Consider the following 24,194-nt stretch of genomic DNA (forward strand, 5'->3'; position numbering starts at 1 on the left):
AAGAAAGGGCACAACAACGAAAAGGAAGTATTGGTCCAATTGCTTTGGATAAGGAGAAACGGGGGAAACTGTGCATTCACAGGAGTTACTCCTACTATGAAAACGTTTATGTAGGACAAGTCAATTGCGAACATGCTTTTCAATTGGAGTACTACTCTAAGAACTTCATGAAAGGGATGCAAGCAATACCAAATGTATATTTTGTATGTGGAAGATATGCCTATGTGAAGTTACCAGATAATTGGTACGGATCATGCTATCTGGCTGTTGTCTTCCCTAAAATATACCATGTTGAGAATTTAGACACGCCTAAGAAAGAAATATCAACTAGATGGAAGCGAGGGCTGGGTGCAGCAGAAGTAGTTGGAGATGTAATAGGTGCTGCATTCCCTTTCTTAGGATTGATAATGAATGACATTAAGATCAGGAGGTTAGCTACAGTCGTAGATAGACTGTCTGCCAGTACTGCAAGATCCTTGATGCTGATAGAAGGGGAGATGCAATCGATTAGGGCAATGGTTCTTCAGAACCGACTTGCTTTAGATGTTCTGTTAGCAAAAGAGGGAGGAGTCTGTAGGGCCTTGAAGGTCCAGGAATGTTGTACTTACATTCCAGACAATTCAAAGCCTCTAGAGAAGTATATACAAAACATCACTGCCATACACTACGAAATTGAGGACCTGGCAAAGGTAAATGTGTGGGAAAAAGTAGGCCATGGAATGGGTAAAGTTGGAAGTTGGTTTGCCAACTTAGGAAAGGGTATCGTTTGGTACATATTGAAACCCATCATCATAGTAGTGATTTGTGTAATCACTTTGTGGGGATTGGTGCGTTTGTATCAATGGTATAGAGCAAATAGGTTACAGAGAGCTATGAAGAAACAGGAAGAAGAGTTGACAGCGATGCAGGACACTCAATATAAGAGTCTGAAAGCATTAGAGAGTATGAAAAGAAGTGGTACTGCCCTGTCTTCACTTTAAAGGTTCTACATTTTGGTGTCATGGTAATGATGACCCCTAAAGGTCATCAAAGGGGGGACTGAGAGAGCACAAGTTTGAAAAAAATGTATAAGTACGCCATATTTACAAGCACGTAGTTAGTTAACATGTACTTTGCACCAGAGTGTTTATATTTAGAAGTGAAATACACCGAGTGTCTTATATTCAGTGGTGAAATGCATAGAATGTTTAAGTAGAGTAACAATAATCATAACTGTGTGAGACTAATGTAGAAATGTTTGGGATGAATATGAAAACCTCACGTTCTCATGTTAAAGGAATAATGTAAGAGTTGAATGTAACTCTAAAACCCAGTATTTTGTGTAGGCCTCATGGCAATTCACAAGCAAATCTAAACGTGCTGCTAAAATAATGTGAGACAAGGTTGACATGGTTCTTTCAAAATGTACTATTGAACTTAGGGTTAAAAGTATATGCTTTATAGATGTGTTATTTTAGAAACGTATGCTAGTTAAGAATGTTTGCTGTTTAAATCAAGTTAACGTTTTAAGAGTGCAGGAACCTGCTGCATGTAAATCAAGTAGGCCAGAGCAGATAATGTCATGTAGTTTAAATCGTCATGTGCTCGTTAGAGGAGAGGTCGTGAGGTGTCCAGTATGGAGCTCTGAGAGTGTTTTATGGCCTAAGATATGGTGAAGTCTGGAATTTGAGGCCCACTGCAGGACGAGCTGTATGCAGGTGCGAGGGTCCTAATCAGCTCGAATGAAAGGGACTTTGTTCAGTGGCGCCTTGCGCAGGCCTGTAGGAGTTTCCAGGAATTTCAGGGGGTATCAGCGCACTGAAGAAGAAGCCTGGGAACCAAGGTCAACTTTAACGAGGGTCTTCAAGAGTACCATCATGGAGTTTGCCGCGGAAAGATGTACCACGTGAGGGGCGTCCCAAGGGGCGTTTCTATTGGAAATGTGATTTGGTATTAGGGAAAGTGACCCGGGAGGAGAGCAGAGCAGATGATTTTGGGAGCCTAAGGAAGCGGATGGGTAGGCAGATAGGCTGATCAGGAGAGACCCATTATCTGAGAAGAGACAAAGAGAAGTGCGTGATCTTCTTAGGAAATCACCACGGCTGACACCTAGAGGGTTAAGATCTTGCTAAGTAGGGATGTCATTTAGTGTAGTGTAGGGACAGACTAACCTTAATTTTCTTTTCTGTAATGACTTTGAGGTTGCAACTTGTATTCATTTTGGCAACGCTCATGTTATTAGAGCTTGTACTTATTATTTTGTTCTTCAGACTCAGACTATTCAAGAAGTTCATGTTCATAGTGATACCGATATACCTTTTGAATCTCATTTTGAGAAGTTTGTATCTTCAGTTATCTTTGACTTTATATTAAATCTTTAAAACTTAATTTTGGTCAGTGGTCATTTAGAGTGGTGTAAGTTCTTAAATTGATTTTTTATTGTGAGATTACCTTTTACTCAAGACAGGTACCAACGATTCAGTCGACAGGAAATGGGATTTGGTAAGATAATTAGTAACCAGTAATCCCGCGTTAGCAGGATAAAGGCACCGGCGCTGGCTCCGGTGAGAGCGCACCTGCTGTGGGCACCGAGCAGAACCGACCCGGGGGCCCGGTCGAGAACCCGACGAACAGGTACAGCGCGCGCCGCCTCACCTGAACTTCCAGGGTCCGAGAGGTTTGGAGGAGACGGGCGAGAGAACTCAAAGTCCTGATGCCAAGCGGCCCTTCTGGTTCCTGCCCGCCTCCACGGAGTTACCATTGCGGTGGGGGAAGGGGGTTGAAGGAGTGATGTGGCCGTGTGTGAGGGGAGTAGGAGGCGTAAAGTATCTGTGGGGAATAGGAGGCGTAAAGTGTGTGTGGGGAGTAGGAGGCGTAAAGTATCTGTGGGGAGTAGGAGGCGTACAGTGTGTGAGGGGAGTAGGAGGCGTAAAGTATCTGTGGGGAGTAGGAGGCGTAAAGTGTGTGTGGGGAATAGGAGGCGTACAGTGTGGGGGGTGGGAGGCGTAAGTGTGAGGGAGGCGCAGAAGGGATATTTAACCTCAGCCCAAACGGTTTTACGTACCGAGAATTAACGGGGCAGAGGCGTAGCTTGCGCAATGAATGTTGGGACCGAGGCTTTTCCTGAAATTCATAGGGCGCATTCACTTGAAACTAGCATTGGCAAAGCCAATTAGCCTCGCCTTTTTAGACCTTTTCGTTTGCCATTTGCCAATACTTATTTCCGCTATAGTGCCTCATCGGCGTAATGGTACCTGCGTAATTCCCTACGGACGGGAGACTCCGAGTTTTTTAAAGCAAAAAATGGTTTTATTTTAGCTATCTCCCTGCCTGTGCTTCAATATAGGTCAAAAAGGAAAATGCATTTATCTCACTTTTTTATTTTCTTAAAAATCTCCCACTTTTAAGGTTTAAACTGTTGGGGCCTCATTTATGAGAAATGACGCATCGCTGCGTGAAAGCAGCTTTCCGTCACTTCTCAGTGCGCACTCCTTGCGACATACTGGATGCGTCATATTTAATGTATGACGCATCATGTCGCAAGGAGTTACAAATACGTCAGTATTTCCGATGTATCTGGAAGCGCAAAAGTGACGCATTGCTGGAGTGTGTCACAAAAGTGACGCAACTCCAGCAATGTGTCCTGCGCCACTCTTACGCCTACTATGAGGCAGGCGCAAGATATTGACACAATGGCGTCCTAGAAGTGATCCAGTGAAATCTCATAGATTACACTGCGTCACTTCTACAAGGCTTTTGCGGGGGAACGCCCACCCTGCATACATTATACCTGACGCAGGTATAATGTAGCGTAGGGGTTTACCAAGTGACGCATCTGCTTACGTCACTTTGTGAATAATGTGCAACCGGAGGCATGTTTTACGCCGCCGATACGTCACAAAAAGGGACACATCGGAAGCGCAAAACAGACCCAAGGCCTCATAAATGAGCCCCTTGGTATGTATGTCCTAGGTGCGTGAGTACTTGATGACATATGCGTGTGCATATGTCACCAACCTTGCACACACCCTTTTTTTGTTTTTTTAACCAATCCTCTCTTACGGGCGCCACTTAATAAAATAAATGAAATGCGCTTGAGCCAAAGTGCTTCTAGGACAGCCCAATAGCAATAGCAGCTTCCTGAGGCCTCCCAAAAAAAACACAACAAAAGAAAATGATTGAAAGGGCTGTGAGTGGTGGGGAGCAATGTAGGAGCAGGAAGGGGGAAGCAATGGAAGAGGTGAGCGGCAAAGTACCAATGGGTGAGGGTGGGGAGCAATGTAGGAGCAGGGAGGGGAAGCAATGGAAGAGGTGAGCGGCAAGGGACCAATGGGTGAGGGTGGGGAGCAATGGAGGAGAAGGGAGGGGAAGCAATGGAAGAGGTGAGCGGCAAGGGACCAATGGGTGAGGGTGGGGAGCAATGGAGGAGCGGGGAGTGGGAAGCAATGGAAGAGGTGAGCGGCAAGGGACCAATGGGTGAGGGTGGGGAGCAATGTAGGAGAAGGGAGGGGAAGCAATGGAAGAGGTGAGCGGCAAGGGACCAATGGGTGAGGGTGGGGAGCAATGGAGGAGAAGGGAGGGGAAGCAATGGAAGAGGTGAGCGGCAAGGGACCAATGGGTGAGGGTGGGGAGCAATGGAGGAGCGGGGAGTGGGAAGCAATGGAAGAGGTGAGCGGCAAGGGACCAATGGGTGAGGGTGGGGAGCAATGGAGGAGCGGGGAGTGGGAAGCAATGGATGAGGTAAGTGGGAAGGGACCAATGGGTGAGGGTGGGGAGCAATGGAGGAGCGGGGAGTGGGAAGCAATGGATGAGGTAAGTGGGAAGGGACCAATGGGTGAGGGTGGGGAGCAATGGAGGAGCGGGGAGTGGGAAGCAATGGATGAGGTAAGTGGGAAGGGACCAATGGGTGAGGGTGGGGAGCAATGGAGGAGCGGGGAGTGGGAAGCAATGGATGAGGTAAGCAAGAAGGGCGGGTAATGTGAATATGTGAGAGATAAGTGATAAACTACGTGAATAAGGAAAGTGTAAAGTGGTGAGTTTAAAAATGTCTTTGTTGTATCAAAAATTGTTTTAATGGCTGATCAAAAAGACATATTAAAAATGTGTTGGAGAACTAGGCCAACTAAGTTGAATGGTCTGTTTCCAATACTCTTAAGTGATGGTCAACATGTTTCTGCCAATGTCAGTATAGTTAACCTGGCATTCGTCAGGACCTATGGTGAATTAAACCCAGGCGGTATGGACACGCTAAGGCCCACCCTACCATGGGACGTGAAAGTTAAAAGTCGTCTGAAAACATGCAAATAGAAAAGGGGGCCACACATATAAAAATTGTGTAATGGTAATATGTCTTTTTGATCAGCCATTAAAACAATTTTTGATACAACAAAGACATTTTTAAACTCACCACTTTACACTTTCCTTATTCACGTAGTTTATCACTTAGCTCTCACATCTTCACATTACCCGCTCCGCAGTAAATCTGGCGTTGAAGCACACTGGGGTGACATTCGGTCACTCCCAGTGGGGCCCAATGATGAAGCATGCCACCGACCAGGTCGGTGAGTGAGGGCTTTCTAGACACACCAAATAGGTGTTGTTCGTCTATGTGCTCGAATACCTCTGTGTTTTCAAAAAAAGACACTTTTCCCAAAAAAAGCACACTCTTTCATTGTTGTTCATATTGTCAAGTGGGTAATAAGAATGTTGCTCCCTCCCTACCTCTCTCTTTGTTTATATGTATGCAAGAAGGGACCAATGGGTGAGGGTGGGGAGAAATGGAGGAACAGGGTGGGTGAGCAATGCAAGAGGTGAGGGGCAAGATACCAACAGAGGTGCTTGAGGCTGGGCCTGGAGGGGGCGGGTTAAAATAAAATAAAAAATAAAAAAAAATATATATATATATATCCTGGACTTCTCTATTCCTACACCACAGGCATCGACACAACAGCAGCCTCCCCAAATCCATCTCCAACTTCAATAGTTGGATCACCGCCTGCGCGGATACCCTGGCTCCTCTCAAAGCCAACAACGCTTCAAGAACGAGACCGCAAACAAGCGGGTTCATAGAAGAGGTGAGGATCAGCAAACGCCACTGCAAGCATCGTGAACACAGATGGAGACAGTCAGAATGACAGCAACAAGCACACCTACAAATCTGCCATCAGACGGTGCCATCTGCAAATCGCAGCCACCAAACGCTTCATGCTCACTGACCGCATCGAAAGCAGTTCCAAGGAAATCTTTACCTAGTGAAAGACCACCTCTCTGGCAGCAAGGTCCACCAGTGGAGCTCCCACTCAGGACCTCCTCAGCCAGCTGTCCCTACTGCTCGGCAACAAGATCACCGGCATCTACAACAACTTTGAACCTCAAACGGACCCTTCCACTATCGCAGCCCTCTTGCCCATCTCTGCCAACACCCAGAGGAGCACCTTGACCACCCAGCCCACCGTCGGCACTCATGAAACTCCAACCACCATGCAGGCTATTCACTCTGGAGCACCTTCGGAACCTTATAGCCCAGTTCTTCATGGTCTTGGTCTGCCAGAGGTACAGGTGATCCCTCCCAGTAGCCGCAATGCCGCCGACACTGAAAGCGGCTAAACATATAGTGCCTCCCGGAAGGAGCACCAAGGGAGGAAATGGCCCAAAGGCAAAAAAAATAAACTACAACAATGTTAGTGTGGCTCCACAATAGCAAGGGGGTGATGAAGAGAATCCAGGAGACTGGAGAAGGCAATGAAGAACACTGCAGAAACCACAGGTCAAGGAACACGAGATTCCAGTAATGGATAGGAGCGAGGAAGCACACTAACTGAAGAGAAGAAGTTTTGTGACACAAGCAGGAAGAGGAATCTATATATACCTGAAAATAGGAAATTACGTCATCAACATGGTGTTGTTATAACAGTTTGGGAACATCTCCTAAGAAACAAATGGAAGAGCAGCCATATTGGATTGGGCTCAATTTATACCAATGAATCCTTCCCAGAGGATTTTGGTGCAGTTCTTCAAGGAAGAAGGAGACACTGATAGCAACCTGCAGCACGCCCCCAGGGAGAGGACCACAAGAGACCGCACCGGCAGGCCAGCCACCTTCCAGTGAGGCCGTATGAAGTGCGTAAACGCCTGCCAGCATGTCCGCTGCCCTGCTGACTGCTGTGTAGTGTACATAACTCTCCTGAGCTGGACGCAGCTGAAACTGCTGTCTTAGGCGCAGGCTGCAATGTGGCCTGTGGTACAACATGTGATAGGGTGGGGACAGTGAACAGTAAGGAGGAAAGGGGTAGAGGGTAGGGAAAGAAAAGGAAAACGAGAGAGGGATAAAGAGAAAACCCGGTGAGAGAGTAGGGGGTAGGCAAAGAAAAGCGAAATAAAGAGCGGAAAAGGGATATCTTGGTGAGTGAGACATGGTTGAGGAGTCACAAAGCTTCCATTCCTCTGGCGGAAAAGAGGGGGCAGGAGATAAAGAATGGGTTGGAGGGGGGCAGAGACACCAAAAGGGGTCATGAAAGGGAGAAGGACAAAAAGAGACCTCAGTGAAAGAAGAGATAGTGGGAGACATCTCAAGATGATGTCGTTGAAATGGCTGTCCATTTATCCATTCATTATTCAGAGGTAATTTATCGACCTACCAGCACAGTAGCCTCCCCCTCTCCCCCCTCCCTCCCCAGCTCTTACTGCACTCCTGGACAGACCATGGAGAGACGTCCAGGGAGAGCGACTTTTCAGATGGTTCTCCAAGCAGAGGAAGATACTTGGGCCTCCTCCAGACGCAGACTCACACCACATACGTGCTGTGTATGGTCAGTCAATGTTCAATTCCTTTATTTGAATATTAATAAATAATCAAAGAAGTACCTTAACAGGTACAAATATAAATGTCTATTAATAAATCTACTAGATGCAAAAATAGAAAAATGTTGAAATTAAAAAGTCACGACTTGCGGTAATGCACTTCAGACTTTAGAAAATATCCAACATAAAAAGCACATTGTAGGGGTGGTTAGTATTCTCATAAAGCAAACTGCAGGTTTACATTTATAAAAAAAATAATGAGATTTAAGAACCGAATTTAAAAAGCGACATGTAAAAGGTTTATAAAATTTGCAAAAGAATACGAAGTGCAAAAAAGTCTGCAAAGAGGATTCATCACATGAACAGGTCAGGGTGGTAGCAGCTTCGTACTGTCCCAGGAGAAAGCTGAGATTGTTGCAAACTTCATTTGTTAAATAGTTTTGGCCTATCCTATATGTACTAGAAGATCACAGATTCAGGCCCCCAAACCTTCAATGTGGCATTCTAATTACTGCGGACTGTGCTCTTGTAACCAATATGGATTCGCTAAGAGACTTTTTTGCTAGTAGACCATGGACCTTCATGCTCATCGACATGGACAGCGCAACTTATCGCCGTTCCATAGAACTTTCCTCTCTAAAGCGACACAAATCCTTTTGATCCATCCTAAGCTCCCCTTCGACCTCTATGCTCTAAGAGTCCTGATGATTAACCCATAATATACTACACGGTCGAAACGTCGTAGACTTAAAATTCAGACCCTACATTAAATTTTCCCATTGAAATCAAACGGGTTGTGTTATTGTTTGCTTGATGCACTCACTGACCACCTTATTCACACATGTGTATCGCACTAAAGAGAACACAAACCCCGTTTTTGTCACTGGCACCCGTCTTTCATTATCGTTTGTATTTTTTTTATTAAATAAGAAATTGACTACTATCTGTAATTTATGTATATAACCGGGACCACTGTTTTCAGAAATGTTCATGGTGGCTTTCAAAGCATATGTCATAGTGAATGACTATGGTTGCAAGCCCTCTCACACAAATATAGTTCTATCTACAGTGCAGTGCAAACCAATCTTCTTTGTTAAGGATTTCTCCCATGCTCGATACACAGTTGATTCTAGCCAACACGTTTCGTCTAGTTGCATAAGGTGTTGGCTTCTTCAGAGCTAGACGAGATCAACATAAGTAGCTATCACTCTGATTGACATAATGTAATTATGTGGCTCAGTGTGCACTAAATCATTCATTGTAAAGTATTCCACCATCAGCTAATGTCAGTGACACCCTTCAAGACTTCAAACAAATTGTATTGATGACGCCAAAATGTGTATAAAAGAGTGCCCAATGTTTAAGAAGAACACTTCCCCTACCTTAGATACGAAAGATGGTCACTGATCAGTCATTTGAAAGAAACCGGACCTACAAGGACCTTAAAACATTGGTCACCACCCGTGCCAATGCGAAGTAGACCCAATTAATAAAGCAAGGTGACTTATTCTTCAGTAATCCACAATGTTTAAAAAAAAAAAAAAAGGGTACATAAAATTCCTATGGCGATTTGTCTCCTAGATCTAATTGGGCTTGTAGAGAAAAGAAAAATGTAATTAATTCAGGGAATATTGCATTAAGCAGTCCCACCACTGAGCTACTAAAATGAACTGAAATATGTTAAACAGAAAGTATATTACTTCATGAGTCTGGGCACGCGTATGTGTATTAGCGTTATAATCAACGGTAACTCAAGAGCCTGGATAGTTGCAGTGTATCTGAGTATATGTGATTGTGAAGATTAAGGAGAGAACTCAGGTTAGCTAAGGAGACTCATCGTATTGATAGTATCCATTGATGTGGTGGTTTAGATTATCGCCCTATGTTGTAAGCGCTCTCTATCACCTGTACAGTTGGTAACACCGTCTCTTTAGTGGGTCTTGGTAAACATTGCAGTTAGTGATTGCTTACACGTGTGTCCACTTATCTATAAAGGAATATATTAGGAATAATGACCATAATATTGCATGAGGGGCTTCTCTATGTAGGACTTCATAACCCAGCACCCTCTCAACAGCCTGCCAAGGCAGAATCCCCCTCAAACATCTCTCCAACTCACCTTAGTGTCTAACAGGCGTGAAACAAATGACACTGTCCTTATTCTTACTGATCCACCATTGTGCTTCGGTCTGCTAGTACGCAATATCTAAAATCGATACATAACGAAGCCTGCTTTAGTACTCTGTGTCACTGGGAATACTTAATCAAGTTATTTATTAAGCAGGAAGCAAAAAACAGGTGCATATCATGGTGGCGTTCAAAGCATAGGTTTTATTAGCTCAAGTCATGTGATGTGTTGACAGTTGTCGAAGAACGACTTGTGAATTTTGCGCAAGCCTGCCTCTATTGCGACTTTGCAGCACTCTATCGGCTACATGCATCATTGTTGCCGTTTGCGATTTCTTAATTGCAAAAATTAAGAAATCGCAATTTTTTGTGTGATTCCTTAAGTTTCCTTAATTGCGATTCACAATTTGCGAATCGCAATTAAGGAATCCCTTCCCATTGATTCCTATGGGCCTAGAGACCCATAGGAATGAATGGGAAGTCATTCTCAACTTGCGATTAGCATTTTGCGAATCGCAAATTGAGAATGCAATTTCAAGGGTGCAGGGGGGGGTCCAAAGGACCCCAAGTGCATTTTTCACACACACATGCCCCAAGGGCATGTGTGTGTGTAAAATGAAACTTTCAAAAATGCACTTTTGTGCATTTTTGAAAGTTTTCGCAAATTACCATGAAGGTCAATTTCATGGTAATTTACCTCTCCCTAATTGCGAATTCGCAAATTTTAAATGTTCATGCATTGGATTTAAGAAATCTGAAATTGCGATTTCTTAAATGCAATCGCAATTTTAGAAATCGCAACATGATTGCGATTCCCAAAATTGCGAAAAACATGATGCATCCCATTTTTGTCAATTGCATTCGCAAACGGCCGAAAATTGCGATTCGCACAGTTTGCGAATGCAATAGACAATGATGCATGTGCCCATTAGCCTTTAGAATTGTTCCAACATATTGTACATTCAAACATAAAGTATTGCTGTCCCTTTCTCAGATATCTTCTTTCAACTAACCACTGCTCAATCTGAAAACCCGACTGTGTATGGAATGTATGTTGAATTGAGATAGATCATTGCAATGCTAACACAGGACACATTTCTCTTTTTGTGGATACGTGGGAAGGGGCACAGATGAGTGGTAGTTGACCAAGGTGCAGTTTTCAAGGGTTCCCTCACTTTACACAACTGGTGAACATATACAACCAATGTACTATCAGTAATTCGCATTTCCTTCGTCAGTGAAAAGCCAAGGCAGGAAAGAAGCCAGGTCTAGATGCTGCTTGGAGGATTATAGGGTCCAGGTCTAAAGTCTGAAGGAGTTAATCTAAGGGCAGAAATGCAGTCATTTATGGCCTTTCATCAACTTGGGATTTAGTGCCGCACCTCCTGAGGGCAGAGGCTGTACTACTGAAGCAGCTCTGAAACCAGAGCAGCAGATGTACACCTGCAGGGTACACATCAGATGGTACAGCCCAACACAGGGTGCTCCTTAAAGCCCACACAAACTCGCACACGGTAATGGAATTAGACTTCTCGTTCTTGGGCTTTCAGGCACAGATAGGGTTTATAGGGGTATTTTACTTTATGTTACGTGTATTTGTAAAGTGCACTATTGCCCGCGAGGGTATCCTGGTGCTGAGCAGGTGTGTGTACCTACCCCTACCTATGCTAGGTTGGTTAATCGAAAAGCCGGGTCATCAGCTTCTCACGGAATTCCAGAAGAAAGGGAGAGGCTCTGAAGTGGAGTGGGAGGCCGCTCCACGCTTTGGAGCGATGTGAGAGAGCGTCCGTCCTCCTGATCTGATTCTGTCTACTTGTGGGATGTGTGTGAGGAGGAGTCCTGCAGAGCGGCTGTGTGTGAGTGGCTGATGGAAGAAGATGTGACTCTCCAGGTAAGTGGGACCAAAGTCGTGCAGTGCCTTGAATATGTGCGCGTTTGAAATGAACAAGCTTGTGCTTTAGGAGCCGCTGGATCTCCCTGAGGTGTGTTGTGATGCGAGTTCTGTCCGTGAGACAGAGGATGGATCTGGCTGCCGGGTTCTGGGTGGTTTGTAGTCCTCTTGTGAGTTGCTTTGTAATCAGAGCGTAGAGGGTGCTCCCATAGTCCAACTTCATGGTGACTAGAGCGTGAGTGACAGTTTTTATAGTGTTGCTTGGGAGCCCTTTCGAGGTCTTGCTACGCATCTTCAGAGTGTGGAGACAGGATCCAGTGATTGTACGTGTTAGACCTGGCATCTTTGGCGTGGTTTCCCCTGTCTTTTTGGCCTCTACCTCCTGTATTTTTGATGCTGTGCTGGATTTCGTTTTTGCTGGTTTAGATGCTTTGGACCCTCTGCCACTGCTGATCAGTGCCAGAGTGTAAGTGCTCCCTGTGTAAAGTGTTATTCTGATTGGATATACCTGTTTGGCATATTTGTATCACCATGAAGTCCCTAGGAAAGTGCACTGGGTGTGCCAGGGCTGGTGATGACAAATGCTACTAGTGGGCCTGCAGCACTGATTGTGCCACCCACATGAGTAGCCCTAAAATGGTGTCTCAGGCCTGCCACCGCAGTGCCTGTGTGCAGTCTGTGAACTGCCATGTCCTCCTGGTCAGTGTCCCCACTGACCAGGCCTAACCCTTCCCTTTTTGTGCACATTGGTCACCCCTATGGAAGGCACAAGGTACCCCCATAGGCAGGGTGCAGTGTATGTGAAAGGTAGAGCATGTACTGGTGCATGTGACATGCTCTGGTACTGAATTACAGCCATTTTCGTTTTTCACTATTGTAAGGCTATCTTGCTCCATAGGTTAACATGGGGGATGCTGGCTACAGTGGCTACCAGCATTTCTTCCCATAGGAACAAGATAGGACATGAGTCTAGTATCCCTAAACTCAGAATTTAATAACACATCTTTTAGGAAAGGTTGTTTTTAAATCCTGTGTTTGAGAACAGTGCTTTTAGAAAGTTGCTGTTCTCTTGTCTGACCCTTCTGTTTGCCTTGGCCTGTTTGTGTATTGATTGCCTGGTTTGAGAGTGACAGGGGCTGGGGATTCCCCAGGAGGCTGGCTGAGTCAGCCCTAGGCTGAATGACTGCATTTGCTACTTGAGTGGTGGGAGGAGATTGCACCTGGGCCCGAATAGGGCTGTGCCTGCCTTCCACAATGCTGGCTCCACCTCCTGCTGGGCGGCTGACTACCCTGCCCCTCACTCTGAAAGGAAAGGAGAAGCCAGGAAAACAAAGTGCTCAAGAAACACCCAGAACTGGTTCAGACCGGGCTCAGGGCCCACTTGCACAAAGAGAACAAAGACTTTTAGGGGTATACATACAGGACCCCTGACAACAGAAAATTAGATCATCCTGGAATCAAGAAGGAACCTCTGCCAAGGAGAAAGCTGAAACTGAAGAAGGAAGATTGTCCAGCTGTTGCTCTGCTGGATTGCCCTGCTGTTGCTTTGCTGCCAAGGAGAGGGGAAGGACTTTGCTTTGTGCTGTGTCCCCTTGCTTGAAGGAATCTCCAAGAGCCTGAGAAGAGCTGGCTCCCTGTTCTGAAGTCCCAGGAACAAAAGGACTTCACCCCCAGCTTCCCCTGAGCTCTACTGGGAGAGTTCTGTCCTTCCTGGAGTGCGTGGCCCATGTGTGGTGCCTCTGGAAGTTGTACCTGTGCTGGGAAGCTGGAAACTAAGATTTGAGAGACTTTTCTACAGAAAAGTTATCGCATTGCTCGCTGCGGAGCGCATTCCCCAACAGTGCGAGGAAATTCCCGCCGCTACGAAGGCCGAGATCGTCGCAGCGCCTGTTGCCGCTGTCAGAGCCGTCGCACCCTTCGTTTGCGGGACTCACCCGATCGGTGTGGGAAGTCTAACATCGCTGCGAGTGTCGTTGCAGAGCCTTTCGTCGCTGGGTGAGATCGCCGCACCGCCTGCTTGCGGACCGCATTACGTCGCTGGGAGAGTCATCGCCGAAGCCATCGCATCGAGGAGCTGCGAGAGAGATCACCGCTGGTCCGCGCATCGTCTCCCCGGAGATCGTCGCAACTCCAAAGATCGTTGCATCGTGCCTTTGCAAGGACAAACTTCTTACGGAAACTACGCACCGGAATCCATACAAGTGGCCTTCCTCCCCATACAGACCGGATTAGTCGCAACACGCCCGCTGCTGCAGCGGGGCTGTCGCAAACGCCTCCCAGGGTCTCAGGAGCAACGCATCACTTGTTTTCCACCGCACCAGCTTCTGCTTTTGGAACTTTGTCACAACTAAAGGTACTGTGAGCTAACGTGAACCAACTGTGAACTTTTCACGCAACTGTGGATTATTTTATCGCAACCTAAAGAACTTTATCGCAACCTTAAGAACTCTTTTGAAACCATATTCTTGAACTGTGTATGTTGGATTTTTGTCGTTTTTGGTCTTGTGTAGTTTAGATTAAATACCTTTTATTTTTCTAAACTGTTGTGGAGTCAGTTTGTGGTGTTTTCACTGTTTTACTGTGAGTGTTGGTACAAATACTTTACACATTGCCTCCTGAATAGCCTTGACTGCTCGTGCCAAGCTACCTAGAGGGTGAGCAGGGGTTATCTCAGAGGGTTTCCTCCTTACCCTGACTAGAAGCAAGGGTCCCTATTTGGACAGTGGTACCTACCTCTGCCAACTAGAGACCCCCAGTTCTAACAGTACTGACCTGTGTGGTCACTCCCAGTTTGCAGTTGATGATTCCAATGTTCCTTGGTTTGGTGCTGGGTGTGGGTCCGGGTTCAGCTGGCCACCAGTTTCAGTCCCATGGTGAGTTGTTTTTTTCAGATCACTGCTTCAGTCTTTTCAATGTTGAGCTTGAGATTCTTTGTTTTCATCCAGTTAGCCTCTTTGGTCATGCAGGCAATGAGCGTGTTTCTTGTGTTGGGGGTCCTGTCCAAGAGGGAGAGTACGAATTACATCTCCTCGACATAGGAGAGGATGTTGATGTTGCGCGTGGATGACGTTGGCCAGAGGGATCATGTTTGCATTGCAGAGGATGCAGTGGAGCGATGAACCTAGACACACTCTGTTTATCAGTTATGGGGCTGCAGGGGAGTGCGGTGCCAGTCTTACAGCTTGTGTTCTATCCATTAAGGAGCAGATCCAGCGGAGATCAGGTCCTTGGATGCAATCTTGTGCTGGTGTATGAGGAGGATGGAGTGTGAGGCCATGTCAAATGTTGCAGAGAGGTCCAGACTCGAAGGAAGCAGCAGGAGCTTTGCACTTAATGTTCACTATCTGCTGGTGGTAGTGTCTTTGGTAGTAGGGTAATTTTTTTTTTTTTTACAAAAGGATTGCAGACTCTGTAACACCACTCTACTCCGATCAAAACTACAACATTTGCTGCAGCTCATATTATTTATGGTTTACATTTGATTTGTACCTGTACTATGAAAATTTACTAAACTGATCAAACAAAAAAATAGTAGTGGCATTGCAGGCAATGGGTACCAACCTATTCAAGAGCCCACTGTACAGGGTAACTTATGACGTGGCATTATTAGGCGCCTTCTAGGTCTATAAAACTACTAGCGCTGTTCAGATCTGCAGCTGATAAAGCCAGCGTACAATGTGAAGACATACAAATGCATGAGGTATTACGGTATTGATGTTTAGGAGGTATAAGACTTATCAAGAAACCAAAGGGTAAACACTCTGCATTGACTGCTTACTCGCAAGGGACTGGTGCCTGGGGCGCCTCTTGAGAGCCTACCTATCCATCACACTCCCAGGAGGCAAACGAAGAGGTTTTCAGTCTACAGACGTCATGCAGAAAGCCTTGCGTACAGACGGCTTACTGGTTGAGTGCTTTGGTACCCATTCATTTCGCATTGGGGCGGTCACAACAGCAGCCAGACATGGCCTCAGGGGAAGACATAAGGAATCTGGGCAGACGGGACGGATGGGTTTGCAGGAGTCGAGTGAGGCTACATTTGTGTTGAGCGGGTGATTGATCTTTCAACGGGTGGATCTGACAGCAGAAGGATAGCATGGCCGCTGGGGCATTCATACAATACCTGGGTGCAGCTGCGGGCCAATAGACAACAACAAGCATTTGCAATTAAATAGGTCTCGCATTAGGAAAGTTTGAGCTATTGGTCTTGTAAATGACAATTTTTTTATTTATGTGTTGTTTTTTGAAAATAGCTAAATTAATAGCTTTGTCATTTACAATGCCAATAGTTATAACTTTCGCAAATGTGACACCTAGAGCAGTTGTAATGCAACATGTTTTGTATTTACGTGACTTAGATGTATTGATAATACAAATAACAATGGCTTTTCATTTTTTTAAATAATTAATACTTAAATAAAAGTGATTGTAATTTGCAATAGCTTAAACTTTTGTAAATAACTTTTGTGAAGATTATGTTCAGTGTATTTTATTGTGACGAAAATCCAAGAACAGAAGTGAAATATTAACATCTTTTTGTGACATTTGTAATAAAGCTTGAAACATTGAGAGAACATATTTGAGCCAGTGATGCTGTGGTGGTGCTGAGTGATGCTGTGGCGGTGCTGAGTGATGCTGTGGTGGCGCTGAGTGATGCTGTGGTGGTGCTGAGTGATGCTGTGGTGGCGCTGAGTGATGTTGTGGTTGCGCTGAGTGATGCTGTGGTTGCGCTGAGTGATGCTGTGGTTGCGCTGAGTGATCCTGTGGTTGCGCTGAGTGATGCTGTGGTTGCGCTGAGTGATGCTGCGGTTGCGCTGAGTGATGCTGCGGTTGCGCTGAGTGATGCTGCGGTTGCGCTGAGTGATGCTGCGGTTGCGCTGAGTGACGCTGCGGTTGCGCTGAGTGATGCTGCGGTTGCGCTGAGTGATGCTGCGGTTGCGCCGAGTGATGCAGCGTTTGCGCCGAGTGACGCAGCGTTTGCGCCGAGTGACGCAGCGGTTGCGCCGAGTGACGCTGCGGTTGCGCCGAGTGACGCTGCGGTTGTGTCGAGTGATGCTGCGGTTGCGCGGAGTGATGCTGTGGTTGCGCGGAGTGATGCTGTGGTTGCGCGGAGGGATGCTGTGGTTGCGCGGAGTGATGCTGTGGTTGCGCGGAGTGATGCTGTGGTTGCGCGGAGTGATGCTGTGGTTGCGCGGAGTGATGCTGTGGTTGCGCGGAGTGATGCTGTGGTTGCGCTGAGTGATGCTGTGGTTGCGCTGAGTGATGCTGTGGTTGCGCTGAGTGATGCTGTGGTTGCGCTGAGTGATGCTGTGGTTTTGCTGAGTGATGCTGTGGTTTTGCTGAGTGATGCTGTGGTTGCGCTGAGTGATGCTGTGGTTGCGCTGAGTGATGCTGTGGTTGCGCTGAGTGATGCTGTGGTTGCGCTGAGTGATGCTGTGGTTGCGCTGAGTGATGCTGTGGTTGTGCTGAGTGGTGCTGTGGTGCTGCTGAATGATAATGTGGTGCTGCTGAATGATAATGTGGTGCTGCTGAATGATAATGTGGTGGTGCTGAGTGGTGCTGCTGAGGTGGTGCTGCTGAGGTGGTTCTGAGTGGTGGTGCTGTGGTGGTGCTGTGGTGGTGCTGTGGTGGTGCTGAGTGATAATGTGGTGGTGTTGAGTGATAATGTGGTGGTGCTGAGTGATAATGTGGTGGTGCTGAGTGAATGTGGTGGTGCTGAGTGGTGCTGTGGTGGTGGTGCTGAGTGGTGGTGCTGAGTGGTTCTGTGGTGGTGCTGAGTGGTGCTGCTGTGGTGGTGCGGAGTGGTGCTGTGGTGGTGCAGAGTGGTGCTGTGGTGGTGCAGAGTGATAATGTGGTGGTGCTGAGTGATAATGTGGTGGTGCTGAGTGATAATGTGGTGGTGCTGAGTGATAATGTGGTGGTGCTGAGTGATAATGTGGTGGTGCTGAGTGATAATGTGGTGGTGCTGAGTGATAATGTGGTGGTGCTGAGTGATAATGTGGTGGTGCTGAGTGATGCTGGGGTAGCGCTGAGTGATGATGTGGTGATGCAGAGGGCAGAAAGGCACAAAAAACGAGTCTAACAGAGGGCAGAAGGGCAGAAAAACATGGGAAACACGAGTCTAACAGAGGGCAGAAAGGCACAAACAAGCATTGGTGAAGCAAAGAGGTCTTGTCTTGCAGGCTGCTGCAGTAGATACATGTAAAAAAAATTCATTGAAAGCCTATGCAACAAAAATAAAAACCTAGCTGCTTATCCTTGCAATTAAATACATTTAAAAAATGAACCATCACATAGAATTTTAACTGAACAGTAGGAGTGCTTATTAGCAGGAACGTGTACAAAGAACAGGTATAAAAACTTTTTAATTTTAATGCACATAGCAGGAGAGTACGATTTACCACAACAAAGGTACTAATATGTTTGTATTTCTGTTAAGTGAAGACGTATCATAAGCACACAAAAAAAAACAAGCAGCGATCTCGAGAGGTGGTGGGGCAGGGTGAAGGGTTAAGGGGTAGGAAGAGACGGCACAGGCTGGGCAGGCTGCGATCTGGGTGGGGGTTGTGGGGACGGGGTGAAGGAAGAGACGGCACAGGGTGAGCAGGCTGCCTCAAGCACGAAACAGGACGCTTTGATGTGGTGTGCGATGCGGATGGGGGTGGGAGGCAGGGAAGCAAGCGATTGGGAGGGACCCAGCGACCGACTTCAGAACAGCTGCCTTTTCATCTTTAATTAACGCCAAGGAGCCAGAAGAACAGTGTGAGGCTGCGCTTAACCCCTTCGGCGCTGATGACGGAACCGCTCCGTCATCCGCGTCGGTTGAGCTGTGCTGATGACGGAGCGGTTCCGTCACGGCCCGCCCAGCTCGATAGAACGCTCATGCGCGGCGCGAATTCCGCGCCTGCGCTGAAGGTTCTATTGAGCGGAGCGGGCCGTGACGGAACCGCTCCGTCACGAGCACAGCTCAACCGACGCTCGTGACGGAGCGGGTCCGTCACGAGCATGCGGCCGCCGCGCGGCCGCCGAAAACCGTTAGCACTGCGGCGGAATAGCCGCCGCAATGAAGGTGTTAAGGACAGCTCGTCCTTCACAACGCAACCCAATATATTGCACACATTTAGCTAATCGTAAAGAAGCGAAGTTGCTTCCATTTGTTTGCAGATAGACAATCAATGTAGTCAACAGAAAGCCGTGTGCCGCACTTACCCATTTCAAAGTACGCCTGAGGAAGAGCACTTACGCATAGTCGATTGTACATTTAAACAAGGGAAAAACGAGTCTAACAGAGCAGAAAGGCACAACAAGGTGATAGGCAAAGTTGCACGAAGGGCGCTGGTGGTGGAAGCAGTGGATAGAGCACATGGACAAGTGTGAGAGAGGAATCAGGGTGAATGAAGCAGGTGGGTGACAGAATAACAGAGTGCTGGGGGAAAGACTTACACAAGAACAAGCATTTTTTTGTGTGGTTTTGTAGCCTTTGCGATGTGCCGCGCTTTAACTTTATATGTTAAAAGCTAGAGCGCGGGGTGCCGTCAATGCTATAAAAATGTATAAATTTAAAGTAAGGCAGGCGCCCGCCATGTTGAAATTTCACTAATGCCATACCTATTGCATTGCAAATACTTTTTTAATTTTGGTTACCGATCTGTGTTGGATCAGTGACTAAAAATACAAGCATTTGCAATGCAATAGGTGTCGCATTTGTGAAAGTTAAAGCTCTTGGTTTTGAAAATGATAAAAAGCCAATGCAGTATGTGCTGTGGGTAGTCTCTGCAGCAGGACGTATGTCAGGATTTAAAAGCGCAGGCAGTGGCCAATTGGAGGAGCAGGCCTTGAGGACAGCATGCATCTTAAATGGGCGGTGAGCTGCTGACAATAGACGCATGGATACCATAGTAAAAGTAGCACGGCAAGGTGCGCTGTTGAAAAAAACATACAAATGTTTTAAAAGTAGATTCAGTTGATCCGCCCAGCACAAAAGTAAGGCGCGCAGCTGGCATGTTAAATCTGAAGTACGTTGTGTCACATTGTAAATAAAAACACAATATTTAAAGTTAAAGTGCGACGTCCCGGTGAGTGCTTTTTGGTCAATATAAAGCAGCCACACAAGAGTTGCTGCTACCATAGTTTAAGTTAAAGTGAGATGTTGCAGCATGCCCTTTTTGTAAATATAAAGTGTTTAATATTGAGCAATGTCCAAAGCGGCTGTAGCCAAGGAGGGGAAGCGGGCGTGTGCGGTGAGCGCTTTTTTTGTAAATATGAAGCGACCAACAAAGCACAAGGTCCAAGCAGCAGTACCCAACGAGGAGGAGCAAGCTTAAAGCAAAAAAAAATGGAGAAAGTGAAATTCAAGCAAAGAGGGAAAAAAAACGAATGCGAAGAAAGGAAGGGTGCAGGAAAGGGGGGCTTAAAAAACAATGAGGAGAGGACAGGGAGAGAAGAGAGAGGAGCGAGAGAAAACGGGCAGGAAAGGGGGAGGGAGGAAGTACCTGAAGCGACAGAGAAGAGAGGAGCCGAGTTTGGCAGCAAACAGGGCGGTGGACACATGCTGGCAAATGGTGACCTGCAGAGCGCGTGAATGGGAAGAGCGGCCGTGGGAGGTGGGAGGGGAAGTAGGAGAGTGCAATGCGCGGGCGGGGAGCGGAGCCTTTGAAGAAGTAGGAGAGTGCGATATGCAGGCAGGGGCGGGGAGCGGAGCCTTTGAAGTGTGTGAGACACTGACAGACAAATGGTGGTTTGTGACGTAGCTGGCTTGTGCATGCGCACGGAGCACATGAACTGTGGCAAATCTGCCGTTGGTTTCAGAGCTTATTTGGCCCTCAATACTCTCATCTATTTATCACTTGCGTGATAAAATAGTCAAGACCTAAAAATTCGAATGACTGTGGTGACCCAACATAGCCTGGTCCAGCAAGCCTGAGATGAAACGGAAACAGCGAGTCTCAGCAGTGACACGGTTCCTAAAGAGACGGGCCGGACCTGACGTGTGGATGTATGACATTACAGCGCATGCTTTTACCACGCATGCTGTTGCAACGCAGTTTTTACAACGCATGCTGTTACAACGCATAGCGCTTTGGGGTTCTGGATAATGAATAGTTTAATTTACTATTCCAACTCCAGTCCCCGTGGATAGTAGGGAAGGTGTTGGATAGTAAATTAAATCTATTCCCTATCCTAGAGCGCCCCCCAGCGCAATGCGTTGTAATGGTTTTCGTTGTAAAACCTGCGTTGTAAAAGCACTGCGTTGTAAAAGTTTAGTTGTAAAGGATGTTTTCCCTGACTTGTTGGTGATTGTTCGCCTCTGGGGCAAAGACCTGATGACTTTAGGAAGAAGACAGCTATTGACTGACATGTGGAGGAAGCTAACCCTGTTCGCCAGATGAGTTCCACGGACATTCTGTGGTCGGAAATAAGTTTGGAATGGAGGGAAGCCGAGATCCACGGAGCAGTAGAAAGTCCATGAACAAGGTAAATGTTGCAACTGGCAAGGTTTGCAAGAACATGGGTTGGGACTTCTACCGGTACCGGCCGCTCAACCTGCGGGTCCCAGGCTATTACGTAGGGCGCTGCCCAATTGAGAGATGTGGAAAGACATGATTTTGCAAAACCTCACTTGGGCGTTACAGTTGGTCGTAGGCGGGCACCTGCAAGGGGTCTGTAAGCCCTCGGCAGCGCGATTGAGGGAGCAGCAGTAACTTTAACAAGATATCACCCACAGGTATGCTGAAAGACCAGTGCAGGGGTGACAGTTGTCGTACGTGGTGTACCTTGGGACGCCTAACGGCAGGGCCACTGTGGGTAAGAAAAACAGACCTGGGAAGACACAGAAGTAGACCCAGCCCTTGCAGCCTGGACATGGCTGAAGATGGCCCTAAGAGTGCTGAGAAATGGAAGCGAGGCAAGCCGATGCTCTATAAGGCTCACCCCCCACCCCGAAGGAAATCACCATATTTAATATGTAGAATGGCTGTCTCAGTAAGGCAGTGGGTTTCTTACCGTCTCTGAGCGGTGACAGTGATTTATGGTTTTTATCTCACGCAAACTACTCGTCGTGATATTTGGGAGCGGGGTCTGTTGGGGTGACTATGGGTAGGCCGAGTGACACGGCAGAGCAGGTCAAAACCTGCACTCCCAAGGAGAATAAAAGCAGGAAAAAAAGTAGTTCCCAGAATATAGGCAGTGGAAGAATAAAAGTCATCCAATGAGAAGTATGGTGAAGAAGCTGGGGGACAAACAGAAACAGACAATGGAATAAGAGGCCAGGCATTCCGCAGCAGCCAGCTGCAAGGTGTCTAGAGGTGAGATCTTAAAAGGACCTAAAATGCTGCAACTTGAGTTCACTGGGAGTCCTACGTGAGACCCCGAGTCTGCCTCGATGGGACTGAAACGTGTCTCTGGCAGGCTACATATTCATCATTGCAGTAAGCGCTCTCCCGACTGAGCTATCTAGTCAGATAAACCATGCAAATATACAATAGTAGAATATTTTATAATGGAAGCACCGCAAAAGACACATAGATGATGTCCCCTCTTCCCCTAAAATGTGACTCAAATACAGACTCCAGGATGTCACACCACTGCCAGATAGGAGTAGATCACACAGGCCTTATCACTCCCCCCCCCCCCCCCCCCCCCCCCCCCCCACACACACACACACACTTTGCATTCTGGTACTTAAAACAAACTCCACAATCAAAACACTGAAAAGATAAACACATAATGGCCTTCCTCCAGCGGCTCAGCCAGAGGCCCCACGCCCCCACCTGCCCCGAGGCGGATGGATCCGGGACCGGTGTAACCGGTCTGCCCGTGACTCGGGTCACGCCCCGCCCTCGCTTTGGAAACACGTGGGTTTGTTTTATTGCGCGCAGGCAGGGAGTGTGGTGCACACCTGGAGCTGCAGAGAGGGTAAAGGCACCGGGGGAGCTGCAGGTACCGACCCGGACCGACTCGGGGGCCCGGACGAGAAGCCGCCGAAGAGGTACTGCACGCAGCGCCCCCCACGCAGGCGTCCTGGCTCCGAGAGGTGGGTGGAGACCGGGCGGAGCGCAGAAAGTCCAGATGTAAGCGGCCCTTATGGTTCCTTAATCCGCCCCACGGGGGGGGGGCGGGCATAAGGCGTTAGAGGGGCGCAGCACGGCCTGTTCACCTGATCCCCCGCCCCAACACATTCACCGCACCCTCGCATTGTCATGGGAGCAGGGCAGAGGCGTATCTGGCACAGAGGTTTGCGACTGGGATTTCCGGATAATCCTAGTGTGTATCTAACAGAAACGAGCATTGCAAAGTCAACAGGTCTCGCCTTTGTGACCTATTGCCTTTCGCAGGGCTTTAAGTGGGCCGGGTCGTGCCGTTACTCAGCTCCGGCCGTTCTGTAAACAGGTGTTTGAGACCCGTCCTCCTCGGGCTCCCCGTTTTTTTGCTCTAACCATCGGGGACAATCAAATCTCAACTCTGCAGCCGTGCCACCCTTCTCTGCCTTTGATGAAACTTCAAAGAGGCTCCTTATAGTTCTTTCGGTCTTTCAATATTCTATACAACGAAGCCATAGTAGTGGCTTATTTATCTTATGTAACTAACAACCATTGGCAAAGCGAAGAGCCCAGACTAGAAGGTGTAATGTTACTTGTTGAATTATATATCTGTATGCAATGACAGAAGCAGCAAATAGCCAGTCCGGCGGCACACCATTTCTAAGCACATATTTTTAAGCCACGCCCCTAATTACATCGACCACGCCCCTTTGAGAGACCTCCTAGTTTTGTCATTCCACTTTAAAGTCCCGCTTTTTGCTGATATTGTGCACCACCATCAAAAACAAAAAATAGTTAAAAGGGCGTGATGACGAACCTGCTGCTGCAGAGCACTGCATTATTCCCTAGGCGCAAACATTTAAACATTTTTTATTCCTGTATTGACATTAATTGAATATCAGCAAAAGAAACAAATGATGGACCGAATGCTGGACAATGCAAACATTCACTCCGTGACAAAGATCTGGGTTTAATCCATCGTTTTTTTGCTCACCACGCCACCCAGGTTTGGACCCAGCCATATGCAAATCAGTCTTGACTCTGCTCCAATGGAAGCAGTCCACCCCGAACTGCTAAGCCAGGTCCTCCCTGGACTGGAAACAAGCATCCTGGGACCGGTTTCGCTGCATCACCCCTCCTCAGCCAGGCTAGCTTGAGTCCAGTGGCGCAGTGAGCACAGGACCCATGTCTGGGCATACCCTTCCCACTTATGGGGCAAAAGAAACAAATGATCGGCGGAATGCTGGACAATACAAACATTGACAGTTCGGGCTGGACTGTCCCCATTGGGCGCAGGGTAAAGAATGATTTGCACATGGCTGGGTCCAAACTGGAACAGCATGGGAAGAAAAGAAACA

General features: G+C 47.3%; 1 protein-coding gene across 2 annotated transcripts in view; it reads left to right on the forward strand.

The window, feature by feature from the left end:
* The first annotated feature begins 2,516 nt into the window (after positions 1-2,516).
* The window catches only part of LOC144797749 (phospholipid scramblase 1-like), a 113,378-nt gene continuing 91,700 nt past the window's right edge, over positions 2,517-24,194 (forward strand). Inside the window, exon 1 of one of the 2 annotated variants that reach the window (XM_078668498.1) lies at positions 2,517-2,613. The gene's annotated coding sequence lies outside the window, so the exon portion shown is untranslated. Of the gene's footprint in view, positions 2,614-22,650; positions 22,785-24,194 lie in introns of those variants that run through there. The other variant, XM_078668499.1, reaches the window with a different exon arrangement.

This window comes from Lissotriton helveticus, chromosome 12 (genome assembly GCF_964261635.1).
Source record: "Lissotriton helveticus chromosome 12, aLisHel1.1, whole genome shotgun sequence".
Lineage (NCBI taxonomy): Eukaryota > Metazoa > Chordata > Amphibia > Caudata > Salamandridae > Lissotriton > Lissotriton helveticus.